Below are 18,387 nucleotides of genomic sequence, written 5' to 3' on the forward strand. Positions count from 1 at the left end.
CGTCGCCCTGCTTCCCGGGCCTGGCAGTTTCTGGGCTCTCTCCGCCCTGGGAGCAGTATCCCGCCCAGCTCTGTGCGCAGAAACCCCATGGCCGTGCTTGCCGGTCCCAGCAAAGCCGATAACCATTAATTTACAATCATCCAAAGTGTGGCGGGGACATTACTGCTAATTGGCAATAAGACATGCTAAATGGAGCAAAGTTTCATATTAACGAGCTGTTTATCAATACCAAACGGGCCGGCGGGGCCCCTCCGACCTGCTGATGGGCGCAGGTTTGACTCGTGCCACAGGCGGTCGCCTGCCCCCCGCCCGGCCTCAGGGTCCCTGCGGGGGCCACGGGCGCGCCCTCCCGCCCACCTCCCCACCGCCCTGTTCCTGACACCTCTGGTGCCCACGGCCACCCCGCGCTGCGCGTCTGCCGCCCGCCAGGCACGACCCAGCGCCTTCGGCTCCGAACTGGGGACCTCGCCCGGCCCGCGCTCTGAGTGCGAGAGGCCGCGCGAGTCCGAGGACGCAGCGAAGGGGCGCCGGGGCACCGGTGGGCTGCTGCCGGGCGGGTGGGCGGGGGTTCAGGGTGGCTGCCGGGGCTGGGCCGCGGTGCTCCCCAGCGGGGAGGCCTCCTGCCGCTGCCTGCACGGGGGTCGCGAGGAGGTGGTGGGGTCCGGGCCGCTGGGGGCCTGTGGTCACAGGCTTCCCCTCTCGTCCGCTTCCAGAGGCCGAAATCTCGTCGGCTTCCGGGGCTGGCGGGGGCACGCTCCCTCGGAGGCTCCAGGGGAGGGTCCTGCCTGCCCCGTCGGCTTCTGGGGGCTCCCGGGGGCCCTGGGCTGTGGCTGCCCCCCCAGCCCTGGCCTCTGTCCCCAGGTGGCCTCCTTGACAAGTCCATCCCTAAGACAGTGTTTTCTAAATAAAGTCGCACTCGGGCTCTGGGCAGTGAGGGTACCTTGCCGGGGCATGGAGCCGGGGGCTGTGGGTGACGAGCACGGCGGGCGCCCCGCCAGCCTGTGGCTGCCCCCCCCCCCCAGTGAGGTCTGCTCTCCCCGCCGGCAGCCGGGCCTGTGCTGCCCCATGGGAGGGGGGCTGGAGGGGCCGCTGAGGCAGCGCTGGGCCCCTTGGTGACTGGCCGCTTTCCTGGGCCTCTGCGGGAGCTGAGACCACCCTGCTGGGCCGAGGCCCACGCCAGTGCGTGGGGAGGCCGCGTGGAGGGGGGTGAGGAGCCCCCGCCGGGCCCAGGCCCCAGTTGAACCAGGGCGTCAGCCAACCACGCCCCTCCCCGCCCACCCCGGCCGACACCCCAAACCTGGCCGGGCCGAGATGAGTGGGCCCGCGGTGGGCTGCTCCCGCCTCCCACCCACACACTGACATGTGAGACCCCCTGGCTCTCCGCTGCTCTGCCGCAGCGCGCTCTCTGGGATGCGCTGGAATGAAAGGCTTCCGCCCCCAGGCCATGGAAAGGGGTCAGGACTGGGAATGTAGCACTTGCCGGGGCCGGGGGCTGGACTGTGAGCCCCCGCCTTCTCCACCTGTCGCCGCTGACCCCTGCTGCGCTTCGGGGTGGCGCCTCGTCCCCCCAGCTGCAGCCAAGGCCGAGGGGCCGCGACAGCCGCAGCAAAGGGGTGGCCGGGCATCGAGGGCGGCGGCTGGGCCCGAGACCGGCGGGAGCTGGACGAGCCCCCAACTCCTCCCCTACTTGCAGAGGGACCCTGAGGCCACAGGCAGGGGGCTGGGAGGCAGAGGCCAGGCTGATCCCTCCAGAGCGTGTCCCCTCCCTCCCCCCTTTCCTAAGAAGGGTCCCAGCAGGTGCCTTGGCCCCCACTGACTCCCCCACCCCCTCTCCTAGGGTGCAGCCTTGATGAGTGCCGCAGCCCCCAGGGCGGGGACACAGGAGAGGGAGGGGCTGGCGGAAGGCCCTGCGTCGCGGGGGTGTGTGCGGGGGTGCTTAGGGCGGGTGCCACCCCTCCCCTGCGGCTGGGGGCCCCTGTGGAGAGGCACCGCAGGGAAGGGGTGGTCCTCTCGGGAGGATGGGGGCCTCTGCCTCCTGATGGCTCTCCCAGGCACCCCTGGGTCGGGGCCACCCCGGGAGGGCCCTGACCTTGGAGTGTCCTTGGCCCAGTGGCTGGGAGCTCGGCGGGCTCCTCCTCTGCAGCTGGGCAGGGTCCCCCCCCAGAACCAGCCTGGGGGTGTCGCTGAGGCCATCTTAAGGGCCCAGGGTTTCGACTTCGGGGGCTTGGAGGAGTTGAAGGAAAGCCTCATTGTTGCTTGTTGGTTGGGGATGGTGTGGGGTGACTCTAGGGCTGTGGCTTCTGGACTGACTGGCCCAATGGACCCCACTGCCTGGACCACGAGGCTGCTCTGGCCCTGTCCATGTGGCCGGCCGGAGTGATTGGCACAGAGACCCAGAACCTCAGACGGGGAAACTGAGGCCCCAAGAGGGGAGGGGCATCTGGCCGAGGGCAGGGGTGGGCCAGGTCTAGGGTCCCTCCACTCGACCCGAGGCTCTCCGCTCTCAGCATCTCCTCTCTCTCGTGGCTGCTCTCCCGCAGGAGCTGGACGAGACTGAGAGCCCAGGCGCCTGGGCCTCCCCCAGCCACTGTTGGGAGGAGGGCAGCAGATCAAGGTCCCCGCAGCTCAGGGGGCTCAGAGCCTCCAGGAAGTCAAGGTCTCGCGCCGTGAGAGAAGCCGGGCTTCTTTGATATTCTCCGAAGCTGGAGAATATTTGAATTTTTTATGCAAACAGATGGAAATTTGACTTGGAGCTGCAAAGCGCCAAGACCCTGATATCAGTTGCAAAGTTTGCTCCTGTTTCTCTGTGAACGGTTGGGATTACTTTAAACGGAGAGGGGTCAAGAGCGCAGTGTGTACCTTTTCCAGGATGTGGCACAGATTCAAGGCAAGACGCTCTCTAGGCCAGTGGGGGTTACACGTTTTCAGGCTGGCCTGGCGACTTCCGGGTGTCACAGCCTACAAAGTGACCCTGGCACCAATTCAGGCCAAAGGCAAGGGGTATGCCCGGGATCTGGGGTACGCATCATCTGAGCACAGTTCAAGGTGGCAGCTGCCGGGGGAGACAGAGTGTGCAAACCCTTCCTGCGGCAACACTGGGGACAGGCAGCACAGGGAAGGGAGGAATGAGGAGGGGGCTTCTGCCTGCGGCAATCAGGAGGACTTCCTGGAGGAAATGGCAGCGGGCCCCACTGCGGAAGCCGAGCAGAGACAGCGTGCAGGACATTCAGACAGAAGGGACAGGGAGAGAAAGACCTGCGGTAGGAGAGGAGGGGCGAGTCAGGACGAGCTTGGCGAAGGTGCGGGGGCTGGGGGGATCCGGCGCTCTCTGCCTCCCGGGGGTCAGGGGGCGGGTGCAGAGCCAGGCTGCCCTGGCCAGGGGGCTGTGCGTCGCTCCTCTTGGTGCACACGAGGGCGAGTGAAAACCAAGGTCAGAGGGAGGACGCCCGCCTGACGGACGGCGGCGTGGGCTGGCAGCGGGGCTCCCCGGGGCTGCCCAAGCCCCTCCCCGGGAGCCCTCCTGCTCGGCGTTCCTTACCTGCAGCTTCCAAATTCTCCGTCTTAATCGGCAGGCTTTTCATGACTTTGGGCAGTAATTAACGGCATTCTCCATTATGGCGAGGCATATTAAAGAAATATTTTCCCCAGGCTGGCGGGGGCAGAGCTCCGTTTATGAAGACTCATGCTCCCTGAACACCTGGTGAGGTTTTATGTCATTGCGGAGAGAGAGGATGGATAGGAGGTGCGCTTTGCTTTCTTTTTAAATGGAAAATCATCAGGCTCTCTTGGTGACTGTGCAGTGGAGGAGGCAGAGACGCCAGGAGAAGAAAGGGGTAAGAGCTCGTGGAGAAGAGGGCGCTTTGGGTAGATTAAAAGCAAAACCGGGCGGGTGAGAAGGAGAGAGCCCACGGGCGGAGGCGCGGGAGCTGCCTGGCCAGAGCCTGCGTCTCTACGGCTGCCGAGTCTTAATACCTTTGAATCCACTCCCTGACTCCTGCGGAGGCACGCGGGGCACCTGCGCTTCCCCGCCGCCGCGGGGCGGCCCCGAGGCTGGCGCCCAGCTCTCCAGGGCAGGGCTCTCGGTTAGGAATTAACCTCTGGTCGCCCGGCTGCCTTGGCCCCCAGCAGGCCCTCTGTGCTCGGCTGCCAGCGTCCCCAGTTCACGTCCACCTGGAACTCAGGCTGTGACCTTGTGAGAGAAGAGAGTCTTGGCAGGAGTAATTGGGTGAGAAGAGGTCATGCTGGATTTAGCCCAGGGAGGCCCATTTTGGACTTATTTTTTTTAAACACCTTGTAGTAGAACATTCTTGTGTTTATATAATTAACCACAATCCTCGTCCTCCACCCAAATCACTATATTATACAATCCCTAGGATTTCCTCTAGCTGTCTTTCAATTAAAATTAACCTCCTAGACCACCCCTTTCAGCCACAGAGGTATTCATGAATCAGCAGTGTCTGTTATACTCATTATAGTGTGCCACCATCAATTCCATCCATTGCCACGTATTTGCAATTGACCTCATTAAACCTTCTGCCTACAGGAAGCATCAGCAACCCCTTCTCAACCCACCTTCTGTCTCCTGCTACCCTGTACTCTGTAGCTGAACTCTGGAAGTTGACTCATCGTATTTAGTTCTTATAAAAAAATAAAAAAGGACGATATTCATCTTTTTGTGTCCCTTATTTCACCCAACATAATATCCTCAACTTCCTCCTTGTTGTCATATGCTTCCCCAGCTGATAGTTCCTTAGAGCTGAATAGTATTCTACTGTATGTATAGACCATGTTTTTTCTTCTTCTTATATACCGCATTGTGTTATCCATTCATGGGCTGATGGGCACTTAGGCTGTTTCCCTCTCTTAGCAACTGTGAATGATACCACTGTGAACATGTGTGTGCAAATATCTATTCACATCCTTGCTTTCAATTCTTCTGAATATATTCCTAGTAGCGGGATTGCCAGGTTATGGCTAGTCTATATTTAGCTTCCTGAGGAACTGACAAACTCTCTTCCTCAGTGGCTGCACCATTTTCCACTCTCACCAGCAGTGAAGAACTGCTCCTATTTCTCCACATCCTCTCCAGGACTTGCAGTTTTCTGTTTCTTCATATTAGATATTCTGTAAGTTGTGAAATGATATCTCACTGTATCTTGATTTGCATTTCCCTAACAGCTAGTGATGTTGATCATCTTTTCATGGGCTTTTTGGCCATTAATGATTCCTTTTTAGAAAAGTCTACTCATGTCATTTGCCCATTTTTTAATTAGGTTACTTGTCATTTTGTTGTTGAGTTGCATGATCTCTTTATAAAACATGGAAATCAAACCCTTGTCAGATATGCGGTTTCCAAAGATTTACTACCATTGAGTAGGCTGCCTCTTTAACAAAATTGTTTAAAACACGAAAGTGTGTAATTCGAGGAAGTCCCATTCATCTGCTTTTTCTTTCATTGCTTGTGCTTTGGGTATAAGGTTTAAGAATCCACCACCTGCTTCGAGCTGGCGAGGATGTTTCCCACGTTTTCTTCTAGGGTTTTATGGTTCTAGCTTGTGCTTTAAGGTCCCCAGGCTGCACTTCTGACTTTGGTTCTTTCTACTTCTGTGGAAACAAACTGCCACAAACTTCACCAATTCCAATAATGGCCTTACGGTCCTGGGGCCAGTCATTTGACACGGGTCTTCTTGGGCTAAAATCGAGGCGTGGGCAGGGCTGCGGCCCCGGGAGCCCCTGGGGGAGAATCCGCCTCCTTCCTGCGTCCAGCTTGTGGACACCCCTCCTCCAAGGCCAGCAACAGCCGGCTGCTCTCCCCCGTGGCGTCATTGGGTTCTCTGCTCTTAGGCCACACGGGGTCCGTCCAGCTACTCGAGGTCAACCTCCTGCCTCCAGGTTCTTACCTGAATCCCCTCTGGACGTCCTGTTTGCCACGTACGGTGGCGTAGCCCCAGGTTCCAGTGTTAGGACTCGGACGTCTTCGGGGGACAGTGCTCAGCTGGCTGTGCTTCTCTCTCCATAGGATTCACTGTGCTGGTGGCGGTGCGCTCTGGAGGACAGGGGCCTGCCGCCTCGTTTGGGGTGGGGTCCCCAGGGTCCTGCGTGCAGGAGGGCTTCAGGACTGACCGTGCGTGGGACCTGTCCTACAGCCCTGCCACCACCCCAATGTCCGTCCATGCAGCCTGCTCATGGGGTGCAGTCAGATCAAGGGCCTCGGGGGTCTCAGAGGGAAGAGCGGGCTTAGAGAGGGCACCGAGGCTGCGTGCCGAGGATGGGAAACAACGGCCCCACCTGCGGCAGGGGCCCCCCATCAGGAGATGGAGTGGGCCGGGGGCTCGGGCAGCAGCTCTGCAAGGGCCAGCCCCGGTCTGGGCCCTCCTTGAGGTTCCTGGGAGCAAGGTCCCTGGAGGGGCAGGAGGCCTGGACCGCCACGCCCCTGGGAGGGTTTAACACTCTACTCCTGACGTGACCAGTGGGCCATGCGCTCACGAATCTGCCGAGAATGTGGCAGGCCTCCGGCCAGGCACCAGGTGAGGCTCAGCGCCCCATCTCGAGGACTGCTGCCCTGCCAGGGAGAAGGGCAGGTGCTGACATCACACGTGTTGATGATGCGTCGCTGGGCGCCCGGAAGGGAAGGGCCTGCCAGTCCAGGACAGCCCTGGGAGAGAGGGGACAGCGAGGTGGGGCTGGGAGGGGGCTCCTGCAGGTTGTGGGGAGTTCCCCAGGTGGGAAGAGGGTGTACGCCCCTCTGCACGTGATCAGCAGTTACTCAGATGCCAGAAGAGAGTGCTCCTGGGAATTTAGGAGCCCAGGGATGTCCTCAGCCAGCAAAGCCTCAGGTGGGCCGGCTGGCGGCTGCAACGGGCAGCCTCCCTGCTTGGGGCCAAGCCTTGCTCTTGGGTGGGGTTGCCTCTTGGGTCCATCCCACCCCATGGATCCAGCAGGAGTCATGAGGAGGCCGTCCTGGGGGGGGCGTGGGCAGCATGGGAGCAGGGGGCCAGGGGCTGGAAGACAGGCGGGCAGGGCACAACCTGACGGGATGAGGGTGGCAGGGTCCAGCCAGGTGCCTGGGCTACATCCAGGAGCCTGGACTTGGGGTCAGAAATCTGAAATAATGGTCAAGAGCCAGGAGGAGCCCTGCGTTTGGGGTGATCGGAGGCCCCTTCCAGCCGTGACAAGAGGCCACGGTGTTTCCACAGCCACCAGACTCGATGCTGCCGCCCCTGGCAGAGGCGTTGGTGTCTTCTCCTGCCAGGGCATGCTGCAGCCCACTGGGGAGGGTGGTGTGGGCTGGAGGGGGCAGGGGTCTTCTTTGACCTTGACAGGAGCACCACCCTGCCTCCCTCTCCAGGGCCTGGCTGAGAGCGGGGCGCATCAGAGGCCTCCAATGTCTCCTTGTCAAGGAGGAAAGTCTTCATGGCACAGGGGCCCCTTGGGGAAGGGCTCAGGCCTCCAGCCTGGCCAACGCGAGGCCCAGGGCGGGGCCGGGTCCAGGTTCAGGACGGACCCCTTCTGTTCCCACTTGGCACGCCCACCCGGGACCCGCGCCTGGCAGCAGGGCCTTGAGAAGGTACAGGTTGGCTGGCGCTGTCCCGGGTGGGAGGGGACCCACACTGTGATTGTCGTCTCGCGGGTGCTCCCTGGGAGGCACATGTGGTCAGAAGCTTCTCAGCTTTGCTGCCAGAGACCACGGGTGACCAGCCCCGAGGCCTCGTCCAGGCTCATCCTGCTCAGCCCGGGGCCGGGTGCAGGTCTGAGCGGGAGACCCCACGGGGCGGGAGCTCTGCAGCGCAGCCCCACGGGGCTTTGCCCGCCGCCTGCCGCCCGCCTCCCCCAGGCCGGCTTCCGCGTGGGGTGGAAAGCTGCAGGGACCTGCCTTGGTATGTGGGGTGAGATAAGACAGACTGGGGACGCAGCGAAGGAGTGAGGGAGGACGTCAAGGAGAAAACTGGCATTGAAGAATCGCCAGGAGGAGCGGACTGAAGGAAGACGGATGTGTGGGCAGAGGAAAACAAAAGCAATCAAGGCTTGGCGAGTCGCCGTTTAATAGGACGTTGCTGCTGAGAACTGACACGGGACAACAGTGCACGGCAGGTTTGGGCAGTCCAGGGGAGCTGGCCACACAGGAGGGAGGCTGGGGAAAGTGGGAACCAGTCGTGTTGGAAACTTCTCTAGTCAGCCCTCAGCTGCCCAGAAGCCCCGAGCCCCAGCCGCAGGCCACCTGCCCTGCCACCTCCCACAGGTGAGGGCTGCGGGGTCACAGCCGATCACTGGTGGTGAAGGCAGCTGGAGAATGAGCAGAGGGGGGTGGCGGGGGGTGGAGGGGGGTGGAGGGGAGCATAGGGGAATGGCGGGGGGCAGCGGAGGGCAGAAGGGTGGAGGGGGCAGGGGGGCGGAGTGGGGTGGAGGGGAGCATAGGGGAGTGGAGGGGGGTGGCGAGGGGTGGAGGGGAGAGGGGGTGTGGGGGTGGAGGGGAGCGGAGTGGGGTGGAGGGGGGTGGAGAGGGGCAGTGGGGGGCGGAGGGGGGCAGCCTGGGTGCAGGCTGGCCCGGCGTGCCGGCCCTTCACCCTCGCCTGGACCCTCATGCTCTCCATCTCTTGGAGCCCACGTGGACGGCTCCGTCCACCGCAGGCGAGGGTGCTCTGCCGCCGCTCAGCCGCGGGGCTGCAGGCTGGTCCGTTTGGCCGAGGAGGCCAAGAGCCCCCTCGCTGCCCTCTGCACGCTGAGCTCACCCCCAGGCTGCTGCCTCACTGCCTGTGCTTGCTGCCCCCCGCCCCTGCCAGGCCTGGGGACAGAGGCGCCCACAGCTGCCAGGAGCCGGGCGGAGGGCAGGGTGTCCCCCGGCCCCCACCCCGACTGTGAGGGGGGCACCATCCTGCTTCCACTTCAGCAGAGGTGAGAGGCTCGAGGAGGTGAAACGCCGGGCCCCAGGTCCCAGGCGCGGCCGGGATGGGAAGCGTGTGCACACCAGGCCCCGGCGCCACGCCCTCCTGGCGTCCACAGCGGGCCAGTAAAGGACCGGAGCGGATGGGCATCGGCGAGCGCCCCCGGGCTCCATCAGTGTCCAGGGAGCAGACCCACCCATTGTGCGTGCCTTGCGTGAGAATCACCCTCTCCCTACCGGCTTCCTTGGACGGCAGGCCGTGCCGCTGGCCACGTTCTGTCCCCACAGGAGGCCGAGCCGCTTTCCTCCCCTTCCGGCCCCAGACCAAACACCAGCCCCAAGAGGGGCTCCATCGCCAGTGGCCGAGCGGCTCTCGGCTCAGCATGCCCGGCTGGCCCGAGGTTCGCGCACTGGCCGCTTCTCGCCCCAGGGCTGTAAAGCGGGGACCCTTTGGTGAAGTGCACGGGTGTACCGAGGCGCCCTCGGTTCCCCGTTCAACCATCTGAGCAGAAGCACGTGCGCTCGGCAGTTTTAAAATTCCTTTTGCAGCCCGGTCTCATCGACAGCAACAGGCCCTGGGCCCTGGAGCTGGGGGGACCGGCCCCTCTTACCCAGAGCCCTGAGACTTGGCCCCTGGGGGGGTCTCTCTTGGGCACCTCGCTTTCCTTCCAGGCTGTCACCTAGGGCTCCTTAACGTGCCAAATACTCTGGCCAGGTGTGTCCCCTCCTCTGTTGATTGATGGGAAGCTTGGAGCCCACACTGCCAATGACGTTGATAAGGGTGGCGAGACCCCCGGACCACCTTCTGCCAGCCCAGGGTCCTTGCTTCAGGCCTGGACTGGGAGGTCTGGGGCGGGGTAGGGGGCGCCTCGAGGGGAGGGGTACGTGGCGCTGCCTGCCCTGCCCCAGCCCTCCGTTTGCCGTGTGGTGCTGGCTGAGTCCCTGTGGGGGGCCTCGGGTTGGCAGAACCCCTGCCTGGTTCTGGCCCATTTTCCTCTTGGCATCGTCAGCCAGGTGCCTTCTTTCCAGGCGAACCGAAAGAGCGAGTCTTGGAGAATGGATAATCAATTTCAATAATAAGTTAAATGGGTTTGCTTTTGTTTCCAGAGAATCTCCCACTGGGAGAGGGAGTTTTTAAAAGACTCCTGGGTCGTGTTTTACTTCTGAACTTGGGCCTCCTGCTGCTTCTGAGCTAATTGAGTATAGATCATGAATAAACATGGCGGGGAGTGCCTCTTCCCTGCCCACTCGGACATGCAGGGCCACAGACGCCACGACGGGTGGCCCGGTGGCAACACACGTCACAGTCAGGTCCTACCTGCCATGCCTGTTCAGATGGCCATTGCAGGCCCAGCTTGTTTCTCTTCACGGTCGACACGGGACTTCAGGACACGGGGTGATGTTTGCACCCATGCTGGGCAGGAGCCATGAGCGTCGCAAAGCACACATGCAGCCCAGCAGCTCGCCTCGTCCAGGGGCCAGCCCAGCGCTCTGGCAACCGTCGGCACCTATGCAGCGACGGCTCCCGCGAGTCCAGGTCTTGTTCATCTCTGTCTGCAGGACGTAGGACAGAACGCGGCACAGTAGTGTCCCCTGAGTGCTTGCTGGGTGAAAAAATGATGCGTGCATGAAGGAAGGGAGTCACCTATATCCCATTTGGTTCTCTGGTTGGAGGATGCATTTCTTGTGGAGAACAGCGAGCTCTTTTAAAGGAAGATCACCCTGGACCCACCTGCCATTGTTTTGTTAACAGGTGTGCTATACACCCTGTGCACTCAGCAACACCAGTGAACACCAGTCACGAGCTACAGGCGAAGAGCTTCTTGCATGGGATTTAAATTATTTTGGCAGATGCCATGAATATGCCAATTTCCCTTTGCTAGCTCCTGAAATCACAAACATCTCACAGCCTAGTCTCTTGGCAAGACCATGGCGTTGTAACTGGTGGATGTTTCTTTGATGGAAAACCAGTTAAAGACATTGGCTTTCATTTAGGGATGATTTGTGCAAACACTGTTTATCTTCAAATGCTAGACTACCACGTAGCTGGCAGGTTGCTCATACTGCAAGGGACAAACGCACACAGAAAAGAGCAGATTTTGTCTCCCGCATCTTGCTCACCCATTGAGTGGCGCAGCAGAAAGAGTTAGCTAGGCTATTTCAGTTCTTTTATTTTCATTCTCCTTTGTGCCAAGAAAATGGAGTTCAAGTGAAATAAATTAAATTCATATAAGATATGTCTCATTACAAATGTTCAATTCAGACTCACTCATTGGTGCAGTGAGAAAGTTTCTTAGATGTGAGGAGCAAATTTTGTCATGTAGACAGCAAACCAGCTAACCAACTAACCAACCTACCAACCCACCAGCGGCCAGTGGAACAGCCAGCCGCTGTGTCTGGCTAGGTGTGGGACTTTTCTGTGGAGCCAGGAGAAGGGCGCAGCCTTGCTAGACGGGAACGTGGTGCAGGTGCCACTGATGACAAATTCCCTTGACGAAAAGCTCCGCAGCGTGGGAAGTGGCTCTGCCCGCCTTCTCCCTCCAGCTGCGGCTGGAGATGCGTGTTCTCGTGGCCCTTGGCCGGTGCCCCTTCGTGTTCACCCTCTGGGGCTCCCCCTCCGTGCACGCTCCACCGCACTGGCCGGCGTCAGGCTCACGGCTGTTTCGGTCCTTTTTGTGGACGCTGGGTGGAGGCTGTTGCCTGGCGTGCAGCGGGAGGGGCGCCCGAGTCGGACGCTCAGGTGGGCACCCGGTGAACTCACCTGGGCTTCATGCTCCCAGAGCCCAATGCCCCGGGGGATGCCCGGGTCTCGGAACTAAGCAGACCTGGGTCTGAGCCCCAGAGGAAGCCAAGGCAGCTGTTGACTCTGGACGTGGCCGGTTTCCTCCTCTGTAAGAGGGAAATAATAAGGCATGCGTGAAAGAGCATCATTTTGCTCAAGGAAAATGATGATCTGTGCTAAGAGCTGGGGTTATACAGAAGAATGTGGTACTTCACTTCCCTGGAGGAGTTTTCAGACAAGCTGGGGAGGCACAAATGAAGAACGCCTTCAGCACGGTGGATGAAGAGCTCTTCCCCTCCCGCCAAGCTCACTGTCTCTAACACGGCTCTATGAGTTCCCTGCTGCTGCTGTAACAAATGACCCCAAACTGGGAGGCTTAAAAAATAGGAATTGATTCTCTCACAGTTCTGGAAGTCAGAAGTCTGAAATCAATCACCCTGGACACACAATAGCCTCCCCGCTTCTGCCTGTCTGTTGAGTGACAGCAGGACCTGCAATGATCAGTGGGCAGCCTCGGCCTTTCATCTGTGGGACAATTATTGGGTATCTTTCAATATCAAGACATCTAAATCAGAAGCGCCCAGAGCTGCACAGACTGGAGGCACCGTTTTTCCCGGTGGGTCCTCCAAGTGGAAGAGTGAGAAGTGCTGCTCCCGTTTCCCACCCCCGGGGTTCCTGGACAAGCGTGTTTTGGTTATGAGAGCACCAACCCCTGAATTAGCTTACCACTGCTGTGTAACGAATGACACAGACCTCCAGGCCTAAACAGCACCCGCTTACCACCTCAAGGTCTCTGGGGGTCGGATGTCTGGACACGGCTGACTTGGGCCTGTGCTCAGGGTCTCACCAGGTTGAAATCAAGTTATTGACTTGTGCTCTTTCTGGAGCTCAGGGTCTCCTTTCGAGCTCACGTAGTTGTTGGCTGCATTCGGTTTCTTGCAGCTGTAGGACTGAGGCTCCAGTTTCTTTCTGGCTGTTGGTTGGAGGCTGCTCTCAGCTCCTAAAAACTGTCTGTCATTCCTTGCCATGTGACTTCTCAGAAAGGGCCTTTCTAAGGGGTCATCTGATTAAGCCAGGCCCACCCAGGATAATCTTCCTTTTTTAAAAAACTCAAGGTCAATTGACTAGCGACCTTAATTACATTAAAAAAAAATTCCTTCTGCTGTATGACATACAGTCACGGGAGGGGTCTTCCGTCACAGTTGTAATTCCCACCTGTGCTCGAGGGGAGGGATTGCACCAGAGCGCGGGGCTCTTGGGCCTGTCTCTGAATTTTGCTGCCCAGCCCGTGTTCTGGACTGTGGCTCTGAGCACTGGCCTCTCAGGGGGCAGCACCCCAAGCGTGGAAGGCTTGTGCCCGGGCAGAACCCTTAGTGAGTCTGCAGAAGGGCCCGCAGTTTCCACAGCCCTGTGTGTTTTTGTTTGAGGGTCTACCTGGCGAGAGCGCTGAATCCCATGGAAATCAGCTCATTGTTTCACTTCATTTTTCCCTCCCCCAAAGGCAGTTTCTTGGACAGAAGCAATGCTACAGGTGATACTATGATGACGGATAAAGCATTTGGAAAATCCACAAATGACACTGTTGGCAGAAGTGAGGTGGGTGGGCAAGGCAAAGACTTATCCAGAATAAGTGTCCATTTCTCTGCAGACAAATTTCCATACCTCCACATTAGAAGGGGTGCAATGGAATCCACTTGCCCCCAGTTGGCTGGTCCTCCAGCCATGGAATCCACCTTCCTCCATATGGCTGGTCCTCCAGACAATGGAATCCTCCTTCCTCTACTTAGCTGGTCCTCCAGGCATATGGCACCAAGCCAGGGGTTTGCATTGGTCTTGGCTGAGTTTAGATACTCAGTGGTGGTGGCTAGGTTGGTGGTGAGTAAGTGTCATCCTTCCTTCCAAGACCGCTTGGCATGCAAACCTATTGAGAATGCATGGGGTGGCTGAAGAAAGAGACTGGCAGACACCACACCTGCAGATGATGCTCTTTGGAGACATTTAGAAGGGCCCAAATATTTTCACTCCAAGTGCCAGCTACAGACCTTTCCCCAAATATTTTGTCTCTCATCCCCTCTCTTGTTCCTTTGAGTCTTTGAATATCCAGTCAAAACCTTTTAGCCTCTCATGAATAGCTGCAGACCTGCCCCTCTGGCCATCACCCCTCCCAAGAGGACGTGAGCCACACTGCTCAGGGCTCTGTCCACTGAGAGGATTCCTGCTCTTCTTCCGGCCACCCTGAAGGGCTGCAGTGCACTCAGGATCTTCTTTTGAGTTTTGCGGTGTGTTGTGCCATCAATTGTAAACCAGACTTCTTCTTCTGTCAGTTAATTGCCAAGATCCCCCAGTGAGGTCATGCACTTCAAACTCAACTTCAAACTGCCAGACAAGTCCAGTGTCCATCCTAACAAATCTGCTTCTCATACATTCATTCAACAAATGTCTACTGGGTGCCGACCATGCATCAGGCATTTACTTGATGATAAGCATTGAGCAGAAATGAGATAGACACGGTCCTCATCCTGTTAGAGCTATGGGAAGAGACAGACATTAAAAATAAAATACGGCTATTCAGTCAATTACCACTGTGAGTCTCAAGAAGTGGAGGGTGTACGTGCCTTCTCGCCTGATGAGTGGCCCCAGCTCCCACCTGGATGCCAAGTTTATGCAGCTGGAGCTGTCCCTCTTTTCCCTACCCTCACTCTCCACCACCCTCCAATGTGGTGCATCAACATATCTTCTCTTCTTCAAACCATCCCCACTGCCATGGCAGCATTTGGCATGTCCTCCTAGGCCATCAAAGCTGCTAATATGTCCCCCTGCCCCCAGCCTTGTCTTAAGGAACTTTTTAAAAATGCAGAGCTAACCCTCTCATGGCCCTGTTGGAAACCTTCCCTCTCAATGCGTGTCATCAGCAGGAAGGGGATGCCAGGTTCTGTAAGTGTAACCCACCTGCCGTCTCGACTGCCGCATGTTGGCCTCTGCCTGGGATGCTTTCTCCTATCCCCCCACCCTCTTCATCACCTGAAAAGCTTCTTTTCAGTTTCCAAACCATATTCAGTCCTCTCCCTCTGTTTGAAGTCTTTCTTGAAAACCCCACACAGAGATAATCAGCCCCTCCTTATATTTCCCCCATCCCTTGAACATCCTTTTGTCGTTACATGCATCAATTTGAGTGGTAATTTCTTATTTACACTGCAGTTGTGTCTCACATAGAGTTTGGTTCAAAAGTCACCCAGGAGGTAAAAATTGCTTGAAATTAAAATTATCCCTGAAATTCCCTTAAATTGTCCAGAAAGAGTAGTATACACAGTTTTGCGTCAGTAACCCTGTGGTTAACTCATCAGTTCCTCTGACTTTGGTTGGTCAGTGGTTCACTAAGACCATTGGTCAGTACTGTTTCTTCATGGGTGCCAAGGAAGCACATGAGAGCATGTGTTTGACTTCTTGGCCAATGGTCAGGAAAACTTTGAAATCCCCATGTACCAGTTTCCTGTGGCTGCTCTAACAAAGTGCCACACACTGGGTGGCATAAAACAGCTACTTATTGTCCCACAGCTCCTGAGGCTGAAGCCCAACCTCAAAGCGTCGGCAGGGCTCGGGGAGAGAATCTTCTCCACGCCTCTTGTAGCTCCTGGTGGAGGCTGGCGGTCCTGGGCTGTTCCTTGACTTGCAGCTGCGTTGCTCGGCCTCTGGCGCCATTTTCTCCTTGGTGTCTGCCCGTCTCTGGGTTAAATTTCCCTCTTCTTAGAGGGACCACCCCACTCCAGCATGACCTTACCTCAACTAATCACAGCTTCAAAAGTCCCTATTTCCAAATAAGGTTTGGACTTGGGATTAGGCCTTGAATATATCTTTTTAGGGGACACAGGTCAACCCATAACACTCCACACTCTTTCCAGGAAGCTGCTGGCTGGCCTCAGATGTTCTGGGCTTGTCTGAACCAGTGTTGGTGGCACAGTCACAAGAGCACTGATGGTGGCACCTCTCCCTGCCACCTCTCTCTGGTGTACAGAGTTGAGTTCACTTAATTTAAATGAGCCTCTGATGTAGATCCAGAGGTGCTGTGTCTCCCCTAGATGTTAACTTCCCCAGTAGCAGAAACTATGTGCTTCTCGTTTTCAGTGTCATTTGTTATTGGGAAAACAATGTCGAGGATCAGGACTTGTCTCATAAGGAAAGACACTCGTGGTTTCCAGTTAATATGCCTGAGACCTGCTGCCACACCCCCAGTCCACGAAACTGCTACAGAGCTGGGAGTGATGATGAGCCAGAATGGGCAGTATTTCTGTTGCTTCCTGCCCACCCTTTCTCTACAGCTGTGCATATACCGCCCTATGCTGGTATTATCGGAATGGTCTCCTTATTACTCCAAAGTCTAAACATCAGATGTTGGTGCAGTGCTCACGGATTAAACGATGTATTTCACCATAATAACTTCACTTGATGTCACTGTAAAATTAGTATTTCCTGTTACATGTTTATTTACATGAGCTATAAGTGCGTTTTTTATGCCCTTTCAAATCTAGTCCCTTGAGCCTCTTAGGAAATGACCCTGAGAGTCTACATGAGAAGAGCAGGAGGGAAAAGGGTTTGATAAGTCATTAAGTGGGTGTTTTCTCTGAAAGATGCTGGTTCTAGCGTCTGCCTGGCATCTCATTTCTATAAAGAAGGACCTTGGGTTTCCTGCGTTCAAATCTGTGAATGGGGAGAAAGAAGTCTGGAGATTTTCATTAAACGTTTAAATGGAAGAGAATGAACACGGCGCATGGCCGGGCTCTAAGAACCTTGACTCACCTGTGCACGAAGGTTTACTCCCGACGTCGTTGATGCATTATCTGCTAGATCAGAGCCATCGCTCCCCTTTTCTATAACATCCACCCTTGTTAGCACTTGGACCATTAGATATTTATCAACTCAGCAAACTCTTATTAAGCACTTTGTCTTCATCGATCACGGGAGCAATTTAAAGAGAGGGAACAATTCTGTCCTCCCATTTTAAGTGCTAAATAAAAGCTGCTCCTGGATCCAGCCATGTTTCAAACAGCCTACATTAAAAAATACATCTATTCAACAGAACCATCTAGGGATAACTCGAACTCCCTTTTTTCTTAGAATATCTTACGCTAGGTTTAGAAATTTTGAAGAGTATTCATTGGTTTAGTTCAGTAGAGAATTCCAGGCTTAAAGTAATTATTCTGCAAAGCCCAACCCAATAGTATCCTATGCCCCCGTCTTATCCCTTCACTGCACAGCTACTTTCCCCTACCCACGTTACAGATTTCACCCACGTTACAGATTTCACCCACGTTACAGATTTCACCCACGTTGCAGATTTCACCCACGTTACAGATTTCACCCACGTTGCAGATTTCACCCACGTTACAGATTTCACCCACGTTGCAGATTTCACCCACGTTACAGATTTCACCCACGTTACAGATTTCGCCCACGTTACAGATTTCGCCCATGTTGGCGTTGGCTCACAACCTTCCTCTCTACCCCTATTTCCTGTAAGCTTATCTTCTAGTCTCTAGCTCTCTGAGACAGCTTAATTTGCTTAATTCGCATCAGAGAGGTCATGTAGTATTTGTCCTTCAATGCTTGGCTTGCAAAATAAGGTCTTCAAGATTCATCCATGTTAGCCCATGTGTTAGAACTGCATTCCTTCTTACACCTGACTCATCAAACGCAATGAATGTACCACACTAATAACAGAAGTTGTCGATGTGGGAGGATGGAGGTTGTAGGGGGTGGGGTATATGGGAACCTCTTATATTTTTTAATGTAACATTTTTTGTGATCTATGTATCTTTAAAAAAAAGACAATAAAAAATTAAAAAAAGAAATTATTCAGGGAAAAAGGAAGTTAGAAAAGTAATTTTTCTTCAAGACTTTGAAGATATTAAATTGCTGTCTTCTAGCCAAACTTACTGTTGATAAGAAAATTATTCCTCCTATTTTTCCTCCTCCTTTTCCTCCTTCTCCTTCTCTTTTTCCCTCTTCTTCTTTATTATCTGTATGTAGTTTGTATTTTCTATCTGGTTTCTTTAAAAACATTTTTACTTTTTGTTCACATTGCCTTACATGTTGTGTTCATTTATGCATTTATTTTTAATTATCCTGCTTAGGACTCAGTGGGGTTCTTCAGCTTGAGAAGTCAGGTCTGTCCTCAGTTTTGGAAATCACTTAGCCATTGTCATCTCTGCTTCGTTCTCTTCACTTTTGCCATGTGGAATTCTAATTAGACCAATATCAGGTCTTGTAAGCCTATTCTCAGTTTCCTTTAATCTCTCAACCAATTTTAAATCCTTTGCCTCTCTGTGCTGCTTTCTAGAATATCCCCTCATTTCTATCTTCCAGTTCTTTAATTCTCTTTTCAGTTGCTTCTATTTACCAGTTAAATGATTGATTAACTTTTAATTTCAACAATTACAAGTTTCCCTCTGAGAAGTTCTATTTGTCTCTTTTTCAAACCTATTCATTCTTTTTAGAATCTTTCTCTCTGTGTGTGTTTGGTTTGCATTCCTTCTTTCATCTCTTAAATTATTATAATGTACTTGTTTTACGGTTTCAGAGAATTCCAGTATCTCAAGTCCTGAGGTGCTGTGGTGGATTGTTGGTTGATCCCCAACTTTTCTCTGCCTTTTCTGTAAGAGGGTTATTATATATCCTTGCCATTGCAATGTGACTTGCAGCTCTTCCCCATAGGAAGCTATACTTTCCC

The sequence above is a fragment of the Dasypus novemcinctus genome, chromosome 12 (genome assembly GCF_030445035.2).
Source record: "Dasypus novemcinctus isolate mDasNov1 chromosome 12, mDasNov1.1.hap2, whole genome shotgun sequence".
Classification (NCBI taxonomy): Eukaryota; Metazoa; Chordata; class Mammalia; order Cingulata; family Dasypodidae; genus Dasypus; species Dasypus novemcinctus.